The sequence below is a fragment of the Erithacus rubecula genome, assembly GCF_903797595.1.
Source record: "Erithacus rubecula genome assembly, chromosome: 5".
NCBI classification, from domain to species: domain Eukaryota; kingdom Metazoa; phylum Chordata; class Aves; order Passeriformes; family Muscicapidae; genus Erithacus; species Erithacus rubecula.
In genome coordinates, this window is record NC_136687.1 from 38,344,392 (window position 1) to 38,357,352 (window position 12,961).

Sequence of the window (12,961 nt, forward strand, 5' to 3'; positions counted from 1 at the left end):
TGCAGATCCCCAAGGCATACTAGTTAAAGACTAATGTAAATGCAAGCCAGTCATTCTGTTTCTTCTCTCCCTTTCTCCAACCTGTCACAGTCCCTCTGGATGGCAGCTCAACCCTCCTGCATATCAGCCACACCTCCCAGGTCAGTATCAGCAGACCTGCTAAGGGTACACCCTGCCCCACCATCCAAATCATTAGTGAAGGTTTTGTATGGGACTGGAACAACTGTAGATCCCTGGAGTACACTGCAATTGCTGCCCTGCTATGGGGAATGAAACAGGGAGTACTATGGAACTGATAAAGAGGCCTGACAGAGCAGAAACCATAGGGGAGACAGACATGAAATAAGTGCTCCCTGGGCAAGACGTGACCAAGAAACGTGAAACTTTGTGATAAGATAATGTTACCAGGTGACGTGATATCACATAAAGTGCATAACCAATGGACAATTGTTACCAAAATTGGAACCCTACATAGATGTCATGCAAGTGATAACCTATATAAATGCCTTGTATACTCAATAAAATTGGCTTGTGATCCAAATTCAGATGTCCCTGTCTCTCCATTGCCTGCAACCAGGCCTTGAACCACTGACTGCCATGCCCTAGTCCAGGCTATTCAGCCAGTTTTCAATCCACCTCTGCCTGCTCATCCAGCCCATGCTTCAACAAGTTCTGTACAAGAATTTTGCAGGAAGTAACAGTGAAATAATTACTGAAATCTAGGAAACAACCTCTACTACACCCCATTATCTATCAAGATAATAATTTTATGGCACAATATTCTCATGTTGGTCAAACATGACTTCCCCTTGGTGGGTCCATGCTGACTACTCCTGTCCTCTTGTCCTTCATGCACCTAGAAATGGTTTCCAGGACTGGGTTTTTAATCACCTTCCCAGAGACTGAGATGAGGCTCATCAGCCAAGTGTTTTAGAACAGGAGCACAGACTTGTTCTTTCAGTGACTATTTTTTGCTATTACTAATATTATCCTGTAATTCAACTTTTCTGCTCACATTTATTTATACCAAAGCTTATTTATTTCTTGTTTTAAAACGCTTTTTGCCTTCCTCTGATTGCTAACCCATAACTCACAGATGCACAAAACCTTTTTATATTGTGGAGCTAGTTATAAAATTTCAGCATGAATACCCTTGTTTACACACACACACAAAAAAAAAAGCATCCATGGTCCAGTAGCCTTCTTCACACACAGAAGCTCTTGTCTAAATATTTGTGTGAACAAAAGGACTTTCCCTGAATATGTATCACAAAATTGAGCAAATAAAGGTGGACTCCTTGCTGAGTCATAGAGAAATTAGACCTTATAAAAAAAAAATACTAATGATGGAAATTCTTATTATGCCTTATATATACTTAGAAATGCTCCAAATTTAACAATTTTCAATATGCTCTGGAATTGATTTCTATGTATCTATTACCTCAATACAAGTAGAAAATGCTATTTCACCTGGAAGAAGTTGGAGTTTCTAATTCTAACCCTTGTCTGATGGCTATTGAGTGACAGAACTCTGCAAGAAGCTGAATTCAGTTTATTGATTCTGTAGCTCAGTTTATATACTCTTATAGCTTTGGTTAGAATTCTTTATTGCCTAGGCAATAACTGCAATGTTTATGTTTCTTAGCAACATTCATTAACCACAGTCTTGCATTATTTCCTTTAGACAAAGTACAACATTCCTTTTGCTTCAACCTTCACATTTCTGTTTGATGTTCCAAGGCTTCTGGCCCACCAGGTGCAGGATGTCCACATCATCCATCAACTCTGCAGTACTCTCTGCTCTACCACCCAGCTGGCCCCTTTATTCAGCATTTCTAAAGCCAGAGAGATTTGTCTGTCAAAAATTACCTGTTGGGTATTAAAACACTTTATTTAGATCTCAGCTCTAGATCAATAAATTTGTAACTTCTATTAATTTGAGAAAATTCTGTTGATGTGTCCACCCATTTCACCATGCAGTTCTTGGATCACAGAACTATAGAATTCCTGGGTACATATTAGGGGGGGGGGAAGAAAACCAAACAAACAAAAAAACAAATTGAAAACATCGTGCCTGCCAGAGCAAGATAGGAAATAATTTTGTTTTTATGATTTAAAATTATTTCTAACTCCTCTTCTCTTTTGATTTTTTTCAAAAGATAAATGAGGGAAGACAGGAAGAAGGTTCTGAAGAGAGGGTTAATAAGGGTGCAGTTGCTGCATCTGATTTGGACAAGGTGGAAGTTCAGGGCTTTATCATGTATTGAATTACCAAATGCAAAAAAATCTGCAAAGATAAATGAGCGAATTTTTCTCTGTTGTGATCTGTAAACTAATAAAAGTATTTACAGGTGTAAAAGATTTGACCTGCTATTGTGAGCAAAGAATGGCATTTCCAAGTGTAAGTCTCTCACCTACCAAGTAAACAACATGGGCATCACTGCATTAACTGGCAGGTGAGTTGAGTCCTTACTCCTCTCCTCATTTCAGGTTCACCCAAGCTTACTACATACATAACATGGAAATTACTGACACAGATTTTTGGCTAAAACAACAAAATATTTTCCTAGAAAATTCTCAGTTTTGTGTCCTGCATAAGAACCTTTTCTCTGTGTCCCCCTCTTTTTTAACTGGCATTATCACCCAGGAGAGGGAGGAGATTTCTGCCACTCCTCTCCAGAAAAGATCTCATATTTATTTCTTAAATCATAGTGTTACTTACACCTCTGTTATTACCTCCCAGTTATGACTGATCCTTAAAACTACACTTCCTGTGATCCCAAATCAATCTATGACTTTAAATAATAATAAAAATGCAGTCTTTTTCCTGCTTATGAAGAGCTTTCCCTGTTCCCAGTGCAATGAAGCTTACACCATTTTTTCTGGATATGACCTACATTACCCCACATCCCAATCTTCTGGTGGAGACTGGTGTACAGCACAGGTCTTAGCACTGTGCAAATGTCTTAATCCTGAAACAGAATACTGGGCACTGCTGACAAATTCACAGCACCTTGGTGCAAGACACAGCCCTTGGAACAGTTTGGCACTGGGGAGCTGCCTGCTTTGTGCAAGGTTCACAAACCTGACAGCCCTTCTCAAAAAGCTGACAGTTACCTTTGAATGGTCACACTACATAGTTTGTGGGTGGGCAAAATTACTTAATTTTGCTTTGTTTTAGGTGAATACAAGTCTCCAAGTTCACAGTGTTCTGGCCCTAATCAGTGCTGAGGAAGACCATTTTAGTAGCAGAGTTCATAGAGATGTAGCTTGGGAATAGCTTCTGCCTCTTGGTCTAATGTGGTGACATTGGTTAATGGTAACAAAATTGATTAGCCTTATAAGGGAAATTAATAGGCCATGAAAGTGAAGAAAGGAAAACTGTACACTTTAGTTAGATGTCAAATAAAATAGATTGAAAGTTCCTTCTGGAGGGAGAAAAACAGTGTATTGGAGTCATCTATGCTTAAGGGTGGCAGATGATTCAGAAAAATAAAACAAATAAATTAAATAGTACTAATTAAAGACAGACAGACTCTTCCAAGGTTTATAGCCCATTTTTCTCTTTTTTTTTTCTTTGCAAAATTTTAAGTGGAACTCTAAGGGCTATAAGCTATTGCAAAATCCTTGTGAAACACAATATTACATTGTGTATTTCTTGAACTGCAGACAACTATTTTCTAATGGTATATTAAATGAACTACTGGACTAATGTAATACTACCATAATTCCTAACAATACTTCTGAAGTCAGTAAGGTTAAAGTGGACTGTGATTAGTTCCACAACACAAAGTCAAAGCTTTCCAGAAACAATAAAAATAAAATATTTTTATTAGGTCTGTATGATGAAGAAAAAAAAAAAAAAACCCAAATCAAAATTAATTTTTTTTCCAGTTTTGTGATGAAGAGATGGCAGTTGCATTACCTTGCTAGAAGGGATTGGAAAGAACTGTATTTAATTCTTGCCTACAGCTGTGAAGCACTGCAGTCAATGACCCAATGGCTAATTTCTTCCTGATTCTGTTTCTATACAGAAAAATAAAATAACATTTTCACAGGGTCATTATTGCCAGTGAGAGGGATGAGGGATCTCCATGGTCAATAAATAAAGCACTCATTTTGGTGCTGAAAGTAAAATGTTTGGTTCAGATGATCAGTTGAACATCATATAAGAAAGCACTTCAAATAGGACCACTTTGGCAGACAGGTGGATCTATGAAGTTTATCTGTCTGTTGCTGAACAGTCTGTACTCACCAGTAATCAAGAGCTTAGATCAAACTGTGAATGGCCACAATACATCATTCTAATTAGCATTTAATTCTAGGTGGTTGTGTTCATTTTATTATATTTTTTAACTGCTATTGCATTGCTATACAGACAGCTTTTATCTGTTTTCTTGCTACTTCCCCTCATTACATACTCCTCAGATGAATGCAAATGTGGTAAAGGCTGCAGTTTTTCATACTAATGAAGAACACAAAGTATTGAGAAACATCTGAGTTGTTGTCAAATTAATTTCAAACCCAGTGTTGCTTAATTGCATTTTATCTCTCTATGAAAACTCTTTCAACATTACAGAGAATTCCACTGCATGGTGACTGAGGGGAGGCACCCTAATGTGACTTCTATCACATTTTACCAACCATGGGGCAACCTATCAGCATCATGACTGCTACAGTTTGGTTGTGTTATCCCTTCCATATGTGCAGGGGTCCTTTCACTGTGCCCAGCTTCTCAAATGTCTCAAGAAAGACCCTGAAGTGATAACAGTCTCTGTATTCCTGTCTGATGCTCCCAACAGCTGTGAGGAAAAGCCAGCAACATGGCTTGCTAACTTTGAATAATGAAGAGCCCCATAGCGAGAAAATCTACTCCCCCACTACAGAAGCTTCTTTTCAGAGGAGTTCTAGACCTTTCACTAGGTTGGAAAACATTATGATCTGTGTCTAAATATTATTCATTCGTTCCACTTTACCTTTTATAGGTTGAGATACTTAGCTCGAACATGCAAATATTCCTTAATAGCACAACTGAAGTTCTGTCAAGACAGCACTAAAGCTAAGGAAAGTTCTGTTTTGATGAGTGGTTTCTTTTTCCAAGCACAAGTTCCTGCATTTACTGCAACTCTTGCTTACCTCTTTCAATAGTAATTAATGGTATCAGTTAACAGGCACAGTTACCTCACATATTTTTACAACACTTACTATAAGTGTTTAAAGTACATGCTACATTTTCCTCTTTTCATCTTCATGAACCTTGTACGGCTACATTACATGCAAAAACCATGAAAATTCTGAATCTTACCCATAGCAACAAATACATATCAAAGAAATGTATATCCATATTTGTCACTATAAAATAATGTAAAAGTAAATAAATTCCCATTAGTCAAAACACATGTGCAGCAAGAGCATGAATCCACATCCACTTAGACCTTTTATTTGAAAGTCTGATAATAAGTGATGAGAACAGATGTTAATTAGAAAATTCCACTTGGGAGTGGTATTTGACCTAATCTTTCATCCCACTGAGTTTCAATAGGCATAATTATGTTTCTAACTGTGCTGCATATCAGAATTGTGACCTGTCAAAAATTATAGTATATATAAGTCTTTGTAATGAAGAAGATAAAGCACCAATATGTTGTATAATTTAAATAATAACATTTTCCCTTCCTGCATACAAAAACAGATTATAAAGTAAACTTATGAAATACAAAGGTAATTCCTCATAAATTTTCAATATCTGTCATGAATATCAGACTTATGGACTTCGGTACTATTTATCTATCTTGTTCTCTGAAATTTTTATTTCAATGATGACGTGAATAATTGGTTCAAACTTTGTTGCTATGGAAATGTGAAGAAAAGGGGGCAAAGAAATCACCAACAAACTCAAAGGTCATAAAAACCCTAAAATCAGTCCTTTCTCACTTTACAAGGGTCATCATCAGGTCACAGTTCTACCTGGTGCTCAGGTAAACAAAGGAACATTTCATTTCTTTGTAGGAGAAAAACTCAATCTGTGAGAAACTCTAATGGCAAGAGACACGCTGTGCCAGACATGACTAGACTAGACTTGCTACCATCATCTCATTTTACTGCAAGTCCAATACAGTGTCCACTCTATAGAAATGTCCAGGTCATTTACTTTTAGGCAATATTCATGGTGAGGACTGTAGTTTTCCAATTATTTCAGTTACTCAGGGTCCAGCAGTGAATCTATTAACATCAATATCTGAATTCACATGTACTTCAAAGACAGCTGGAGCCACGATGTGTTAATTTGAATAAAGGAGCCTAAATGTACCTGGGAGGAAAAAAATCAGGCTTCATTCATTGCTTCTGGTAGCACTTGGAACTACAAAACATGGGAAATGATTTCACATTCATAGAACTTTTTGCCCCACCACCCTCATGGCATGCATAGATCTACAATTTTTTTTTGCTTTTAAAAGCAATGTTAACATTTAAAATCATTAATTAGGATCTAATGAAGTTTGTTTATATGCTGTTACTATATGGTTCCTATATGTTAGGAAAAAAAATTAGAGTAGCTCTCTATTCCTTAGAGATAAGCATTTTGGAGGTTTGGTGAAGGTTTTTGAAGATTTTCTCATCTGGGAGCAATCCAACTATTCACTTTGTTGTGTTCAGTTATTTGTTATGGAGTTGCTAAAAATAGAGTACAGAACAATGACAGCAGAATCTACTACAATGAAAAATGACATCCCATTTCTCATTAAAAAGACAGTGGCTGGTAATCAGTGTGTATAAATACTTCTTGATGCCTGTGGCAAAATGTCATTTTAAAGACTATTTCTGCACTAGTAAATAAAGACTTTGCATCTCAAATTACAGTAAAAGAAAACACCATAGACACTAAAATGTGAGTCTGTAAAGCCTAAGAAAAAAAAAAAAAACGAAGTGAGAGAAAAACCCAACAAAAACCCTAGAGATATTATTTGGTTTTTGCTAACCCCTTTTCAATTATTTTCTGTCCGGGTCACATCTCCCTTAGTACGGAACAGGTTAATATACATCTCTGGCTTTGATCAAATTATTAAAAGGCTGACATTCTGCTGGTATTTGAAATTGTGTGTACCTAATTCCTGCCCTCACACCTTTCCTTCTCCAGGCCTAATCTATTGTCGAATAAACAATACAGCCACCTGCTGTTAAACCACAAAGGATTTTTCTGACACTGCAATAAAGCAGGGTGAAGCAAACCACTGCAGAGTTACAAATATCTAGGTACCAGATAATTCAGACCAGAAAATCATTGCTCTGGTGATGGTTGTGCTGCAACAGAGGCAACAGCTCATGCAGAAGGGCACAGAGTGGAGGCAGAAACTCTGGGGAGAGCAGCACAAGTGCTGCTCAGCAGCAGTGAGACGCACTGCAGGGCTCAGTCCCTACCCCATGGAGCTCTTACCCAGGACATCTGGGGCCCCAGCTCACTACAGATGCATCTCCTCAGCTCTGGGGCTGCAGGGATGCCTGGACTCTCTTACTGAGGCTAGGGTAGCACAAGGAGCACACTGACAGAAGGTCTCTCTTCCAAAGTGAACAAGCAGGGACCATAGATCAGCACTGAGTTTGTCTCCTTGGTCCTGACTGGGACTCACTGATTCTGTGGGTGAACAACCAGCTTTATTGTGATCATGGGACTACTTGAGGACTGAGAACTGCTGGAAAGAGAGAGGACCCACCTTTCAAAGAGGGAAAAAATCATCTTTGTCATCAGGCTGTGCAAGCAAGTGAGAAGAGCTTTAAAGTAGAAACAATGAGACAAAGTCCACAGCCAGTAATTAAATGAGGAAATGGTGAACTAGGTTGGCAAGCAAGGGTTCCAGGGTGATGTGGATTCTAACATCCTTATTATGAAAAAAAAAAAAAAGTTGAAAGGGGTTCCATTACAAGTATAGGCACAGAAATAAAGGAGTATCTGCGAGCAAAGACAGTATCATGGGGAACACACTTGTACCTTTTCTGAGAAATCAGCATGGCTGGGTGTCTCTGTGAAGTGCCTGTATAGTAACACATGAAACACGGGGAACAAATGAAGAAATAGAGGTCAGTGTGCAGCTGCTGGGCTGTGAAAGCATCCTAGAGGTGTGATAAGAATTCACACAACTGAAGTGCTGCAGAGGATGGAGACATGTCCCACTTTAGGGACATTAAAGTACAGGCCAGGATGGCACAAAGGGAGAGTCATTTTAAGGGAGTGAATACATGAAGATGTTCCCTCTGATAAATGATGAGCTAGCTGAGACCTTACTGCTCAGGGTTAGAGGTCAGACCAAAGTGGTTGGACAACTGTATGTGCTTACTACAGGATGTCTGATTAGGAAATGCAGACAAAATCTTCACATAATTTCATTTTTTCAAGTCATGATACACACGGGAAACTTGCATAACCCCAGTATCTCCTGGAGAAAAAACACAAGAGGGCAGCAGCAGTCCAAGACATATATGTAGTGTACCCAAAGGGGCAAATAGTGTTTAACATCTTCATTAATTAGTTAGATAATGGAATAGAATACATGCTCAGCAAGTTTGGACATGATAAAAAAACCCAAAAAACTGAGAGAAGTAATTGATAAACCACAAAATGTTGCTGATAGTCAAAGGGATCTCAACAGGCTAAAAAAGTGGGCTGACAGGAATCTCATGAAGTACAACAAACAGAAAAATAAATTCCTGCACCTGCAAAGGAATAACCCATGTACCAGTACATGCTGCAGATTGGTTGGGAAACTGCTTGGCCAAAAAGGATCTTGGAGTCCTGTTAGACAAGTTGAAAATCAACCAAGGTCCATGTGCCCTTGTGTCACAGAAGACCAGGAACTTCCTGGAGTGTATTAGGAAGAACATTGCCAGAAGTGGGAGGGCTGCTCAGCCTAGTGAGGTGCATCTGGAGTATTGTGCCTAGGTCTGGTCTGCAACAGAAGACAGGGATATACTGGTCCAGCCAAGGGCAACAAAGATGATTAAGGGACTGAAGCATCTGTCATACAGAGACTGAAAGTTCTGGGACTACTTAAACTGAAGAAAAAATGGGCCAGATGAGATGTTTTTGATATTTGTAAATACCTGACAGGGGAAGTAAAGAAAATGGAGTCAAACTTTTCCTCATGGGACCCAATGACCAGATAAGAAGGCACAAACTAAAACATAAAAATTTAAGTACAAGAAAAAGAGGTTTTTTTCTCCACCAGGTTCCCCAGAGAGAGTGTGAAATCTTCCTCCTTGGCAGTGTTCAAAACTGATCAGACACAGCCCTGAGCAAACAGCCCTACATGTCCCTGCCTTGAGATGGAGTTTCAACCAGATGATCCAAAGGTGCTAACCTCACCAATTCTGTGTTTCTGTGGTGATTATACAGTGGCTGACTGGGTGCACATAGAACTGTGTGAAGAGCACAACCAAATCTGGTGCCTGAAAAAACCCCATATCTACATGTTTAAATCTATAGGTATGAATATAGTATTTCTGAAAATAAGCATAGTGAGAACACATGATGGAGATTACAGTGGTAATTTGTTTAAATTATTCTTGGAGTTGGGGAAAAGCATAAAGGCAAAATGCAGAGAAATAAAGAGAAATTGTTGCAAGTTGCCACTAAACCAGACACAATCAGCAGTTTGAGTTTATCAGCTGTCATGACAGCAATAAAAAGAAAGGATGTAATAGGGTATATTTTATCACAATATATATTTTGCCTTATATAAGCATTACCATATACAAGAGATATGGACTGCCAAAAAATATGTTGATTTCTCCCTTTGTCCTTCAGCATGCCTATATTTTATGAATTTTCAGTAGTGTCACCAGTCCCAAGGCTTCCCATATGCTGCTTTTTACCATGCACAGTTCAAGGAAGATGCCAAAATCCCTGAGAGTTTTTTTGTGAGATAGATAGATAGATAGATAGATAGATAGATAGATAGATAGATAGATAGATAGATAGGTGAATAAATAAATAAATAAATGTAAATGTGTGTATGTGTGCACATGCTTGTGTATATATATAGATATATATATATGACAAGTATAGTCCTGAATCTTACTGGCCAGCAGCAAGGTAAATTTCTATAAGATACAGATATATACTTTTACAATTAAAAAAATTTAAATGCATAGTTATAGATAATTTACATAACATGCAACAAATTTCTGAATGTTTTCACCATCAGTACAATTATCTGATTCTTTACTCAATACCACAGCTTTTTTTGCTAGAGAAATGTTAAAGGACAGTGTTCCACAGGATAATTGCAGTATGTTCAAAAAAATGCTTTTTAGCATGGTTCACTACAACAAAAGATAGATCAAAAAAACCACTTTTCCTTCTCTTTATCCTTTTTAATCTCTACCATATAATCATTAGGCCAACTTCTCCCTTTCCCTTTTTCCACGTTTTTATCTTTGTAGTCTGTCTGCCATGTTCCTATGGTCTTTCATCATACAGCATTGCATCCTCTTGCTTAATCTCTTTAGAATCAGGAAAATCAGGAGTAAATGTAGCTTTCAAAACAATTTGATAACCTCAAAGTTGTACTTTCCTATGAACACTAGCAAGATATGATTGTGAGATAAACTCCTACTACTTGTGTCAATAATGAGCTGCTCGCAGGTGTTTTATGGACACATTTAGCGAGCATTAAAGCTGGAATTTCTGTGACCTGGAACCTTCAGGTGTGTACCCTGTTTTAGAGTTGCATTGCATGTTCTCAGCTTACAGTGTACAAGCACTGCTAATTCACCTTGAAAACTGAAAACCTTGATAGAGTGGCACTTGCACTTCCTTTGCTCTTTTTGTCTCTCATCTATGCACATGCAGTTGACTCCCTAGCAATTGCAGAGTTCCCCTTCAATTCTATACCCTGCCCAGAGTTAAAGCTACTTGATACCTGTCCATGGCCTTCCTCCAAGCTTCTAGCCCTCCCTTTTACAGCTTGCACATCCTAGAAGCATGCTGCTTGAACAGAAAAATGCTTGCTAGCTGTCTTTAGAGGGTGCATATGAGTGCTTACTCATAAGTTGGCTAAAATTCTGCATGTTGGCTTTATATATGTGCACTCTACCTCACCACTAATGGCCAAAGCCACAGCATCGATCAACACACACAAAAATTAATGCTTTCACATTTCCAGCAGTCTAGGATTTCATCACATAGAATGTGTTCTTTCAGCAGTAAATGCATGTTTGATGGAAAGTCATGGACAGCCAGTGTTGCAGAAACAGGAAACCAATCAAGTAAGGTCCATATGGATTATACTGTGAGCACAGCAGGATGCAGAGCAGAGACTAAGTGCCATATGGAATGTAGATGGTGAGCCCATCTGGGTGTTTTCTTAACAAAGGACACCCACAATTTTATTATAGTCATTCTGAGCTTCAAATTACAGACATCTTTAAAATGTTTGAATTATTTTTATTTCTACTGTAATTCATTTGTATGTGTATGCAATACACATCATTTGGAAGTATGTGGGCTTCTGTTTTAAAGATCAAACCTCTGCTGGTGAGATTTAACAATGTACACACAGATTTAAAATTTCCTCAGCAGTCAGTAGCAAGAGGCAGGAAAAAGTTCTACTACCAGGGGAACAGAAAAGAAAGAAAATTATGTAAGAGCACAGCTATGTTCCAAATTCTTCTCAAAATTCCAGAGGGGAATTAATCTGCAATTGTATCAACTTGCTACCTTTCTTACTCTTAGTTTTCTAGTTTCAGGGTTTAAGCTTGATATGTGGACTTTTCCGTTCAGTTATGTAGTAAGGAGAAGGGAAAAGGAAGAAAAGATAACTCTGTTATCAAATGCTCTGCAGTGTCCCCCTTGGGTGTCCCCACCCTGGAAATAATAAAACTCCTAATGCAGGAAAAGCCACAAAGATTTTTTTATAAGGGACTCTTTATCAAGCAGTGTAGTGATAAGATAGGATGAGGTCTAACAATTATAAACTGAAAGCAGGTAGATTTAGGTTATAGATTAAGAAATTCTCCACTATGCAGACAATGACACCGTGGAACATGCTGCCAAGAGAAGCTAAGGCTGTCTCATCCTTGGAAATATGCACAAACCAGGATAGGGCTTGGAGTAACCTGGTTTAGAAAATGTCCTTGCCCAAGGCAGGAAGTCTGGAAGCAAATGTTCTTTGGCTTCCAACCCAAATCATCCTGTAATCCTGTACCTCTAAAATCTGGAATGTAGTTTTGTACATAGGTTCACAAAATTGCCCTCTATTTCAATTTACTCTGCAGCAGAATCATACTCTTAATTACATGTCTTAGCTGAACTTTTAAAATCAGCATATCAGGCACTCAAGCACCTACCTGATCATGCTCTGAGTCTTATTTAGTGCCTTTTTTTTTGTAGCTGAAGCAGAATTTTTCTTCAAAAAGAAACAGGTGTATTACCTCAGCTACTTCATTAATACAAGGCTAAGAAACATACATTTTCTATTTCAGCCTAGAATGTATATAACCAATTTTAAAACATTCAGGTTTTTTAGCTTTATCCTCTTTCTACAAGCTCTACCCACCCCTAAAGGGAGCAAAGGCCCTAAGCCAATCTGGCAATTATTATACTCATTTACTCCTATGGTCAACCACATAAACCTGTTTCTGTATCTTCCTGGCCCACCTTCAAGGAATTAGTTACTCTGAGACCTGAAGACCTCCTAACAAGAATAAAATTGTTTATGGGGAGTTTTCCAACCAAAAATATTTGTGTCTGTGATAAATTCAGTGTCCTGGATTGAGCGCATATATCTTCATTCAGAATACGCAAGGACTTTCATTTTCCAGCCTAAAATTGCTTTTCTGCTTTTGGATCAAACTATATGCAAAACAATTCACAAATAAAAAAAATAAAAAAAAAAATCACCACATGAAACTGTAATATCCAGCTACAAACCTTATTCTGATATTTTTAGATGACCAGACAGTTTTT

At 38.0% G+C, this 12,961-nt stretch overlaps 1 long non-coding RNA gene across 1 annotated transcript; it reads right to left on the reverse strand.

Annotated features, from left to right (window-relative positions):
- Positions 1-772: 772 nt before the first annotated feature.
- Positions 773-12,517, reverse strand: LOC306802722. The gene is made up of 3 exons (XR_013774440.1): positions 12,343-12,517; positions 3,926-4,026; positions 773-856 (listed from the first exon to the last, which is right to left on the reverse strand). It is a non-coding gene; the product is annotated as an uncharacterized lncRNA (long non-coding RNA).
- Between the last annotated feature and the right edge of the window lie 444 nt (positions 12,518-12,961).